The sequence below is a fragment of the Paramormyrops kingsleyae genome, unplaced genomic scaffold (genome assembly GCF_048594095.1).
Source record: "Paramormyrops kingsleyae isolate MSU_618 unplaced genomic scaffold, PKINGS_0.4 ups177, whole genome shotgun sequence".
Classification (NCBI taxonomy): domain Eukaryota; kingdom Metazoa; phylum Chordata; class Actinopteri; order Osteoglossiformes; family Mormyridae; genus Paramormyrops; species Paramormyrops kingsleyae.
This window is the reverse complement of record NW_027326115.1, coordinates 30,038-41,465: the sequence shown is the minus strand read 5'-3', so window position 1 is coordinate 41,465 and position 11,428 is coordinate 30,038. Positions and strand designations below refer to the sequence as shown.

Here is an 11,428-nt window from a genome sequence, read left to right as displayed (position 1 = left end):
TCCTGTATCCAATAAGATGGCAGAATTTTTCTCAATGTGCAATACTGACTGCCAAGTGTGATATCTGTGATGTATGTGATGTAGTTTTGTTGTAGCAGATACTGAACTAGCGGCTCAGCAGCTACAGCGGGATCTTAATTTAATTAGTGACTGGGTTGACACCTGGCAGATGAAATTTAACATAGACAAATGTAAGGTACTCCATGTAGGGAGCAGAAATATAAAGTACAGGTATTTTATGGGACCTACTGAAATAAAGGTAGCTGATTATGAGAAAGACCTTGGTGTGTATGTTGATGCTTCCATGTCTCATTCTCGCCAGTGCGGGGAAGCAATAAAAAAGGCCAATAGGATGTTGGGGTATATCTCCAGGTGTGTGGAGTTTAAGTCAAGGGAGGTAATGCTAAGATTATACAATTCCTTGGTGAGACCTCACCTAGAATATTGTGTACAGGTTTGGTCACCATATCTTAAAAAGGACATAGCGGCCTTAGAAAAGGTGCAGCGTAGGGCCACAAGAATGATTCCTGGTCTTAGAGGAATGTCATACGAGGAAAGGTTATTTGAGCTAAATCTGTTCAGCCTCAAGCAAAGGAGACTGAGGGGGGACATGATCCAGGTCTATAAGATTCTAACAGGTTTGGATGCTGTTCAACCGAATAGTTACTTCAGCATTAGTTCAAATACAAGAACTCGTGGCCATAGGTGGAAATTAGCGGGAGAACATTTCAAACTGGATTTAAGGAAGCACTTCTTTACACAGCGTGTAGTCAGAGTATGGAATAGTCTTCCTGATAACGTAGTGCAAGCTGAATCCTTGGGTTCCTTTCAATCAGAGCTAGATAAGATTTTAACAACTCTGAGCTATTAGTTAAGTTCTCCCCAAGCGAGCTCGATGGGCCGAATGGCCTCCTCTCGTTTGTATATTTCTTATGTTCTTATGTTCTTATGTAGAGTGACATAAGGATTCACTTTAATTAAATGTGCTGTCCCCAGTCTTTTTAACCCCAAAGGACGAACCAGCACCAGTTGTGGCCATGGTTCATCCCACCCCTCCGTATCAGGTTCCAGCGCAGGCTGCAGCTCCCTCATCTCAGCTGGTTACGGGTCCGACACCCCCATTTATGTCCCCTTCTGTTGTTTTTGAAAAAATGGAAAGATTCAATAAGTTGCACAACTATTATCTTAGCACCGGTGTGTGAATGTGAGTGTGGATGGGTGAATGTGAGGCATAATTGTAAAGCGCTTTGGTACTCGTAAGAGTAGTAAAAAGCGCTATATACTGTAAATGCAGTCCATTTACCATTTACCATTTACTGTAGGGAAACTGAATAAGAAGCCTTTACACTGGGCAGAAAATGCTTTGTTTGTGTAGTACGTCTTAGTGACAGAGCACCAATTTCAGAGGCCATTAAGCTGAAAAATATGCAGTGAAATATCTAATGATATCTGAACATTTAAACACAGCATACAATTCAGTTTGCAAATTTAAACAATTCTATTTAAAAGAACAGTTTAATTTCAGAGCCAATGGCCGTGTGACCATGAAATGAAATGAAATGCCGACAACATTCCTGGAGCCTTCAATTCAAGCATTCTGTCGAAACCGCATCCCCTTCAGTCAGGTTCACAAAACGTGTGAGTTGTTTTCAGCATACGTTTTTCTTTATAAATCCCAAAATCCTCTTACAAATGTGCCTATGAATGTTTGGCATCTTTTTCGGTCACACAAAGCCTTTATAAATGAATTCCCCGATTAATGCCTCTACATGGCTAGTGTTGTAATTGTATCATTAGAAACACATGAAAACATCTTAATTGCGTTAAGGTATGTAACGGTATAGTCACATGACAAAAGATAACTTTGTGACTTAGCAAACTGCATGTTCTTCATCTCCTCTGTATGGACCATAGAGCTGTGTATCGGAGAGTCTGGCAACACGTCACGTTTCAAGATACAGGGATTGCAATTCAATATGTTGGTATATTTTGCAATTTTTAAATCTGATGTTAGGAAAACTTGTCATAGTATAAAAAGCACACCACGTACAAATGGAAGAAATCTGAGTAAAAATGTTAACTTTTTTAACGCAACCATAATGGGGGGCTCGATTTGCATTTATCACAGTCCCTGTAACAATCTAACGTCATATATATAGCACCACAACTATTTCGAGTTCAGCCAACGGTGGTAACGTTACTAGTCTGCAGCGTACGTTGTGCAGGTTACCAAAAATGACTAGTTATCAATTACTGCATATAAAAGTAATTATAATGAGGGTGGGACTGGACCGTGTGTCCGTGAGGATTTTCGACGTGTGGTGCACGGGTGCGGCGAAACGCGCTGCATCGATCAGCGCATGCTCCACCAGCCTGACCTAACCTGTATATATAGCCTAATAAAGGAAAATAATAGTGGTCTAAATGTTGTATATTGATCGCTTTAACATCGGGGGAATATGGGCTCAAATGTTCGGTGGTGATGTTTCTGCAACACAGAGATGTTTGCCGATGGATTTTCAAGTACCGCGGAGACATAGTGCCAATGCATGTGTGCTCTCTGGATAGTTATATTACTTTAGTGTTGCTGCTGTGACAGTGCCAGACAATACAACTGTCTAATTGTACCTATCAGCGTACCTATAAAATCACCCATTCATTGCGCCACGGTAAGGTCGGATGGCGTTACATCATAAACAGGAAATTAGGAGAACATGCTGCCTTTATCCATTAATATTTTCACGCAAGACAAAGGTAACGAGTCCGTTGAAATTTCAGTACTTTGCGTTTTTTAATTTGAAATGGTAATTAGTTACATTACTCCTTACAGACAAAAGTAGTGGAATTACAGTAACGCGTTACTACCAACATTGCTAGGTAGTGTGGGATTCAATAGAATTATAAAGAACATACAATGAATAGAGGAAAAGGAGAATATAGCTTAAAGCAGGGCATGATGAAAGGGGGGGGGGGGGTTGATTCTAGAAAATGCAGTTAACTGAAACGAGAACTGACTGGCGCCGGCAGGGCAGGGGGACCTAATCAGAACAGATAGAGGGAGCGACAGAAAACGTCAGCGGCCCCTTTATCTTTTAGCCTTCCAGAAGGACAAGTACTAACCGACTAACTAGAGCAAATGTCAAACATGTGGTTGTCACGTAGACGGAAGGTACCGAGAGAGGGGGGAGATGCCCAAAGGGCTTTAAAGGGGACACAGCTGATACATATGGCAGAGCTTCCTCTTGTACATGCCGAATGTATGTCAGATGGTCGCTCCCGGATTGCAATCTGTCAGAGAATAAACTGGTGACCTGCAACTTCTCCACGTGTCAGCTGTGAATCTCTTGACCCGGTGGAGACGGCGTACTCCAACACTCCCCAGCCACTCTGAAGCACTGTGCAGATCAACAGTCACCTGTCTTCACAGATATTTTCAACCAGTCACTGGATCTTTGTGTCTTAAATCATCCACAATAACACCTATTCCAAAGAAACCCAGAGTCTCTTGCCTCAGTGACTACAGACCAGTGGCTCTCACATCGGTGGTAATGAAGGCTTTTGAGAGACTTGTGCTGTCATACCTTAAAATCATCACAGACCCATCGCTTGACCCCAGGCTACAGTCAGCCTACAGAACCAACAGACCTGTGGACGATGCAGTTAACACTGGACTCCATTTCTTGCTCTGACACTTGGAGTGCCCTGAGACATATGTTAGAATTTTGTTTGTGGACTTTAGCTTTGCATTTAATACTATTCTATCGGAGCTAATGCAGACTGAACTCTCACAACTGTCCGTGCCTGATCCAAAATAACATGTTATAACCACAATGGCCCAGATTTACGACAAGGCCAGACTGCAATACATCATCCGCTCAGCAGAGCGAATAATTGGCAGTAACCTGCCTACCCTCCAGACACTGTACATCACCAGAACCAGGAAACGGGCATACAAAATCTTTGAGGACCCATCTCACCCTGCTCACCACATCTTTCAAGCCTTACCCTCCAGGAGAAGACTCATGGCAATCAGAACCAAGACCACAAGACCGACGCCAAGAGCTTCTCCCCTCAGGTAGTCTCTCTCATTAACCAAGCCAGTCTCTGACTGGACGTTCAATTAATCGTCAGCTGCAGTGAAATATCCACCAGCATAACCAGTGAACAACTGATAAACTTCCTCTATGATTATATTCTGCACTCTTGCACATTATGCACACATACTGCAAACTCTGTATACATATTGCACTCTTGCACATATAGTTGACTTGGCTGCTACTTAATAACGGCACCATTTAAGAGCCCTTTAAATTATTATACCATTTATATAGTTTATATTCATACTACAATGATTACTATGTACACACACATATATAAATATCATAATACCATCATTACTGCCATTAATAAACTTAATTATCATATAATTATCATATTACCCAATTGCCAGTCTATTGTTTATTACCTTTCTGCATATGTCTTTGCTAAATGTGGTATGTTCTTTGTAATGTCATATAAAAGCACCACCAAGGCAAATTCCTTGTATGGAAACATATCTGGATTCTGATTCTACATCCTTCATCAGGACTAGAAAACTTCCATCCAGCGTTGCATTTCATTTTGACGCTGTCGTTTTTGAAACACTTTTCTGTGATCTAGTTCTTGTTTTGGTCGCCGACTATCATCCAACAAAAGGTTAATTTCAGCTCTCCTAATCTGACATAAACCACACTCACAAACACTTTCGGGTTACTGTGTCACCGGGAAGGGATGGACTCCGGTTGGGATGGGTTTCCAGCATTTCCTATCCTGGCTGTTCTCTTTAGGGACAAACACAAGAATGGAGTCTAGTGATCACACCGGAAGCTGACTTACCTGAACGGAGATGTATGGAGCAGACTCTCATATGCGCGGGGATGCTCTGGAATGCAAGGTCTTTACGCCCCACCGCTGGAAGCTACGCCATCCGACGCCATTTCGTCAACTCTTCCACTTTTGCTCCTTCCTGTCTTTTCCAATCTGGAAAGGAGAAGAAACGTATACCGGTCCTGAAGACCGAAGAGAGACCCGAGTCGATATGGGGCCGCCACTTAGCGGGTCGCCGTTAGCCGGGCCTCCGTGCCCCCCCCACTCGGAGTAAAATGCCCAGGGATGTCGCAGCCGCCAGCCTCGGGGCCCAGACTCCTCCCTGTCCTCCTGTCCTCTCAAAAAACAGCAATCATTTAAACAAACATGAGGGAAAATTCAAAAGGCAAAGATGACGTCATTCCTTACCTCAGCACAGCTGCCCACCGCACAAACGACAGCGTGTCACCTTCCTTTAAAAAAAAAAAAAAAGAGAAAAACAGCAGGAAACGGGGGCTGTGCACGGACAGGGCCCCTCCCTCACAGCACATGCAGCTAATTAGCTGGCCATCCAGAGGCACTCAGTCTATTAGTCACCCACTCAGTCAGTTCTGCCTTTCAACAACAGGGGGCAGTAGAGGTGCACCATTCCCGGAAGCACTGCAATACCGGGTCGATGCGTGGAGCGGACGGGACAAGCCCCACTTCCGGCTCCCTGTTCCAAAAATCCATCTAATAAAAGGCTTCTCGGCCTTTTGGCTAAGATCAAGTGTAGTATCAGTTTAATATCTGATACGTCCCCCATGGAGGGGACCACATATTAAACGGACTGACTCAGACTGACTGACTGAGTGGGTGACTGAGTGAGACAGGGTCTGCTTATCGAACCGGAGCACCTGAAGTAAAATGGTGAAAAACAGAAATTATTCATATTAATTTTCGGGGCGTGAGATACCCCCTTGCTGATGAGGTGATTACAGAAACGTATCATGACTGTGCAAAAGGGAATAAGGCACCTTTCATCCTGATTTTTTTTAAGTTTAAACACATGTGTGCTTCATATGTAACCGTGATACACGCGGAGCCCAGAGAAATTTGGTTTCCTACACACATGCAATAAGGTCTTTAATTGGGCAGAGTCCATGCCTTCTTCCTTTTTATTGGTACCCCAGCATGTTGGGGAGCAAGGGACCCCACAATGACGATTGTCTGTACTTGTATCGACACTGATGTCTCCTAGCACCTTGCCCTGACCTCACCTGCATCATCTTATATATTTCCAGGGCCGGACTCTCAGCAGTTGGAGGGTAACACAAATACAAGCAAACATAACAAGTACACATCAGCTATAGGTTTGTGAGGTCAACCGCTATTGCTTCGATGTGTCATGATGATGGACATTCCTGTAGGCTGTAAACTCCTTGGTGATAGATGAGGTACCAGGGCAGGAAGGAGCCAGGGAGAGACTAAGGGCTAAAAGACAGTGAACGAGAATTAAGAGTTCTTTGATGCTGAAAATTTTGGGTATGGGTTTGATTGGGTATTGGCCAAGTTGACTTCTGAGTAAGGAGTGGATCCTTTGCATGGCTTCTTGGGGTATTTCCTGCATTCTGCAGGCCATCCTGCACCTGGTAGCCGTCCTCTTTTTCCCTTCCGGTGTTTCGTGTCTGTTTCTCATCCCAAACCTGGGGCTCCTCTTCAAGTTCATACCCATACGTATCAGTGGTTCTCTGCATGACGTCTTCTACAATCTACCTGTCTCTTCCTCTCTTCTCTTCCACATGATTAACTCTTCTTTCATTTCATGGGTCGATAAATTTGGTGCATGAGTACAAATATCAATGCGCTATTTTGCCGTCCTCTGCAGAGCCAGGATCAGCATATAATCTTGCCTGTGTGGTTTTATGAAGCTTTGAGTATAAATAAACATATATTTTTATTATTAACAACTGAACATCCATAATTGCCATGGAATTGCCATTTTGAGGTAAATTTGTAGTTTATTTGTAGTTCATTTTTGCTGGAAGGACCTTAAAACATTTAAATTCTATATGGAAAATGATCACTGCACACATCCAGTTGAAGCCCTTTCTGAAATTAGTCTGTTGCTGCCTTTCAGGTCCCCAAGCTGACGACAATGTCCCTAGGCGCCCTGGCCACCGCATAGTGGCGCCCCCCGGTGGCCGTTCCAACATCACCAGCCTTGGCTGAGCTATTGTCCTGTGTGTGTGTGTGTGTGTGTGTGTGTGTGTGGGGGGGGGGGGGGGGGTTGACCTTTGAGTGACAGATCAGTGAGGAGAGTTGTGGGGTTCTTTTCTGTCTGTGCCCAGTTTTGTTTCACCGGCCAACTTTCCCAGTGTTTGAAAAAAAAAAAGTATCCTTCCATCCAGCTGACAGGATGTGGTGACTGTAGTGTTGTTATTTTTGTGTTTTGGGGATTTAACACGATCACATGTCTGTCCTATAACTAATGCAAGCATGGTGCTTCAATGGCCTCGCCCCCCCCTTTAGTGAACACAAACTAAAGTATATGAGTATTGTTTTGTAAATGGGCATGGTATTGTTGCACATCCTGAGTCTGATTGAATAGTTGGTTAGTTGCATGTAGATACACATATTTGACATCGATAAGTATTATTCGAATTTTACGTTGTCAGTACACGCCAGAGTTGATCACTTGCTTCCCACTGTGCAGCAGTGAACTTAAACGGGTTTACATTCACAAAATATAATGGGGGTCAGGAGATGGACCATGGCTGAGATCACCGTCGAGTCAGGTAGCAAAAATCACCAACTGTGACAGCAGCCCAGCAGCAGTGGCCAACATCATGCTGGGTCCTCGTTTAGGGTGGCCAGCAACATGCCTATCTGCCATATATGACAAACCACAAGATGGCACTGCTTGTGCATGCCTTTTGAAATGAACTGGAATGCCGCTAGCAGGCACGCAAGTTACTTCACAAGTTCTAGAGCACAGCAATGCGTTTTGACTTTCTGTTAGCTATGTACACAGTGATGGACATAACTGGTTCACAAGTACGCATTAACCTTTAAAAGCGATACATGCAGCAATCGGTTGTACATTTTTTATGTGCATTTGCGCCAATACGACAACAAATTACCGTGCATTTTAACCTCTATTTTCCTTACTTCTTTATTTTACGTTTTCTCTGTTTCATTTCAGTCTAACATATTGGTACATGTTTATATCACTCTCTACGTGTAAAGGGAGCAGACACAGGAAAAATGTACTGAAGACCCTTGAAATGATATTTATTCCTGATGTGAAATTGCTGTTTTTGTTTTAGATTCCAAATTTAACCTTTTATTTAATTTATCCCTTTTTCCCAAATAAAACGATGCATTTAGTTATAATCTATATTATTTTGATTTGGGGTCAGAAGTTCCAAAATCACCAGGTAAGTTAATTGATTTTATGTGTTTTAACTCCTAGACAGATATAAATGAAAACTCTATTTTTAAATAATTTATTGTCTTTTTTTTTTTATTATTATTAAAAATTGGATCCCTCATGGACCAAGACTTCAAGGGCATTTGTACAATTCACCTGTAACTGGATCTGCAGTCTTTTTCTCCCCACACCCTCTGCTTGTTCCCTTCTTCTCTTTCTGTCTTCACTCCAGGAGAGCTCCTCAGACATCTCCAGCCTGTAATTCCTGGGAAATGCCACCTGCCACTCACCCTTGGAGGCGTAGCCCATTCTCAGGATCTCATACGTCACCATTCATCACAGAGTCACAACGCCTGCAAACATCTGAATAAAAGCAAGAGCCCGTTTTTTGAAACTTACACATTAAATTTTCCTCTCTTTACCATTTTATTCTTTTAAGCTTCATTCTGTTTAATTACATTTAGTATGGATTAAGGCACAGGCGGCCCGGAGGACATGGAGTGGGACCCTCCAGTTCTTGCCCTGAGTCCCAGTCCGTGGTGTCAGCCCCGTGACCAGAGTTTCCCCAGCCGAGGAGGTTATCGCCGTGACAACGGCAGGGTCAACGGAAAACTGGTCGGGGGTTCGGCTCCAGGAGGAAAGATCTGGGGTATGCTACCCAGACTTACCGCCTGACCCCAGCTCGGTCCAAGGGGGTCTTTTCGGGGGACCCCATCCATTGGTTCCCAAAAGGAACCACCTGCGGTTTCCTCCGGCACTGGTACTGGCCTGTGCTTTTGTTCTGCAGGGTCCACGGTGTGGTCCAGTTCCTGTCCTGCCTGCTCCTCGATGCCCTCCGGCTCTGCCGACCCCTCGCCGTCTACCGATGCTGTTCTTCCCTCGGCTGGCGCAGACGAGAGGAGCTCGTCCTTCTACAGGCCCAGACAGGACTCCGAAGGCCCCCCTGGCCGCGACCCTTCTGCGGTACCTCGGAGCTTGATCTGTAGTCTTGCTTCCCCGTGGCTCTCCCTGGTTTCACCTCTTAGCCCGATTTCACTCTTCCAGCCCCCACTCCAGTCACTCTTGCTTCCCACTTTAGGTTCCCCCTGGCTCCCTCTCCTGGCCCTATTCTTGTTGCACATTGTTTGTCTGGTTGTGTCCTGCCCTGTCTGTCCTGTGCCACCTTTGGTCCTTTTGGTGCCCAATCCCTCCCTTTGTCTCCTTCTTCTGTTTCCTTTGTTGCCACTTGCCCACTGACACCCGCTGTTTGTCTTTTGGTCCCTAGTCTGCATCCCTGTCGGGTTACCTGGCCTGTCATGAGTTGTGTCCTGGTGGTTTGTCTCCCCTGCTGTCCTTGGTTTTGCCCTGGTCTGTGTGTCCCCTTAATGATACCTTTGCACCAGGAGGGCACAGGATTGGGGGGTGGGGGGGTGTTACTGTCATGGTCTGCCCGTCCTGTCAACCTTACTCTCCAGTTCTCCTCCCTGACGCGGCCCTAATGAGCCACGCTTGGTCTTTATTAGTCTTACCTCATGTTCCTGTCCTTCTGTCAGTCACTACCAGCTGCCTTGTGTTTTCCCATTCCTTAGTTTGGTAAAGTGCCCAGGCCAATGTTCTCCAGTTCTGTCCTTGTCTGTTTGCGTCTCTGTGCCCAAGCCTGCCTGCCAGAAAAGCTCCCCGCAAAGGGGGTTCTGCCCTACAGCTTGCATTCGGGTCCTACTTCCCACCGGTCATGTGACAGAGGAATACAAGGTTAGTGCCAGGCAGAAATTAATAGCCTATCTTTGATTTTGCATTCATTTGGTAACTTGTTGAAGTTATCTGATAGTTCTCTCGATTCCAAAGACATATGATTCTTGTGTGCGCATTATGCATATCCAAAGTTAACGCATGTTGTGTTTATCTTACGCCGTACATGACTCATTGTCGTTATGGACAGTAAGCACTTTATGTCAGTTATCCATTGCTCCTTTTTGTTATGCTATACAGCCGCTTTATACATGTGGAGACTTATATGCACACACATTTTTCACATTCCACTAGTTTCACACATTTTACTGTCATCGTACTTCTCTTCTGATGCCATTTTATTTATTTGTTTGTTTATTTGTAACCTGGTAACTGCACACTGAATCTTCTTATATTTGTACAATGACACCAAATCTTATTTGGTAATCATGAATTACCAAAACCTTAAATACACAAGGATAGACTCAATTATTGCTGAAAAAATCTACGCAGAGATATAAAAATGTAATATTCTCATCAAAATCACATGCACAGCAAAAAATGTAGGCAGTAACTATATACTGCTCTTCCAAAAAAACAACCTTTAGGTTCAAAACAACATCCATCGAGAAAAGAAATATATCCTCCTTGTATCGACAGGAATACTTTATCTGCATTGTAAAATAGCATAAATAATTTATGACAAAACAAAAAGCTTTTAAATTTACTGTACATGATTGTTAGCAAAATCAGAAATGTCAGTGTGGTAAGATCATGTACTTTATATAGTCAGTCAGTCAGTCAGTTCTGCCTTTCAACAACAGGGGGCAGTAGAGGTGCACCGTTCCCGGAAGCACAGCAATACCGGGTCCATGCGTAGAGCGGACGGGGCAAGCCCCACTTCCGGCTCCCTGTTCCAAAAATCCGTTTAATATGTGGTCCCCTCCATGGGGGACGTATCAGATATTTAACTGATAAAACAGATTTTTTTTTTTCAGATCCAAATACTTTATTAAAAAGTTCTGCACAATTATTTACATCGACACAAACACATTAAAACATATAATAGAAACTGCACTTAAAAAATTGGCACTGTCAACAAGGGAATTAAAAACATTTTCCTACTAAAACAATGATATTCAGAAATAGTCATAATATAACAGGCTGAAATTTTCCCACATCATACAAGTGAATGCCAATACAATAAGACATTACTGAAAATATTTTAAAATAGTATTAAACAAACTATCTGCAGAACCATTCACCATAAAATAAGCAAAAAAAAAAGCAATAAAAGCAACCAATATATTTACACACCATTAAAATCTAAGTAAACACATATGGCCATTTATACAATTAAAATGTCATCTCAAATGCATGCTTTTGATGCAAGATGAGCATCCTGGTTTCTTTTTATGAGCCCAAGTTATTTATGGAAAAATTAGGTTTTACAGGGGATCGGTA

The 11,428-nt window shown here is 43.4% G+C and overlaps 1 non-coding gene and 2 pseudogenes across 1 annotated transcript; 1 reads left to right on the top strand and 2 right to left on the bottom strand.

Moving 5' to 3' along the window:
- Positions 1-5,480: 5,480 nt before the first annotated feature.
- LOC140587341 (U2 spliceosomal RNA) lies at positions 5,481-5,618 on the bottom strand (annotated as a pseudogene).
- On the top strand, positions 5,585-5,690 carry LOC140587340 (U2 spliceosomal RNA; annotated as a pseudogene).
- Positions 5,691-10,795: 5,105 nt separating this feature from the next.
- LOC140587339 (U2 spliceosomal RNA) lies at positions 10,796-10,988 on the bottom strand. The gene has a single exon (XR_011989067.1). It is a non-coding gene; the product is annotated as a U2 spliceosomal RNA (small nuclear RNA).
- Positions 10,989-11,428: the final 440 nt, after the last annotated feature.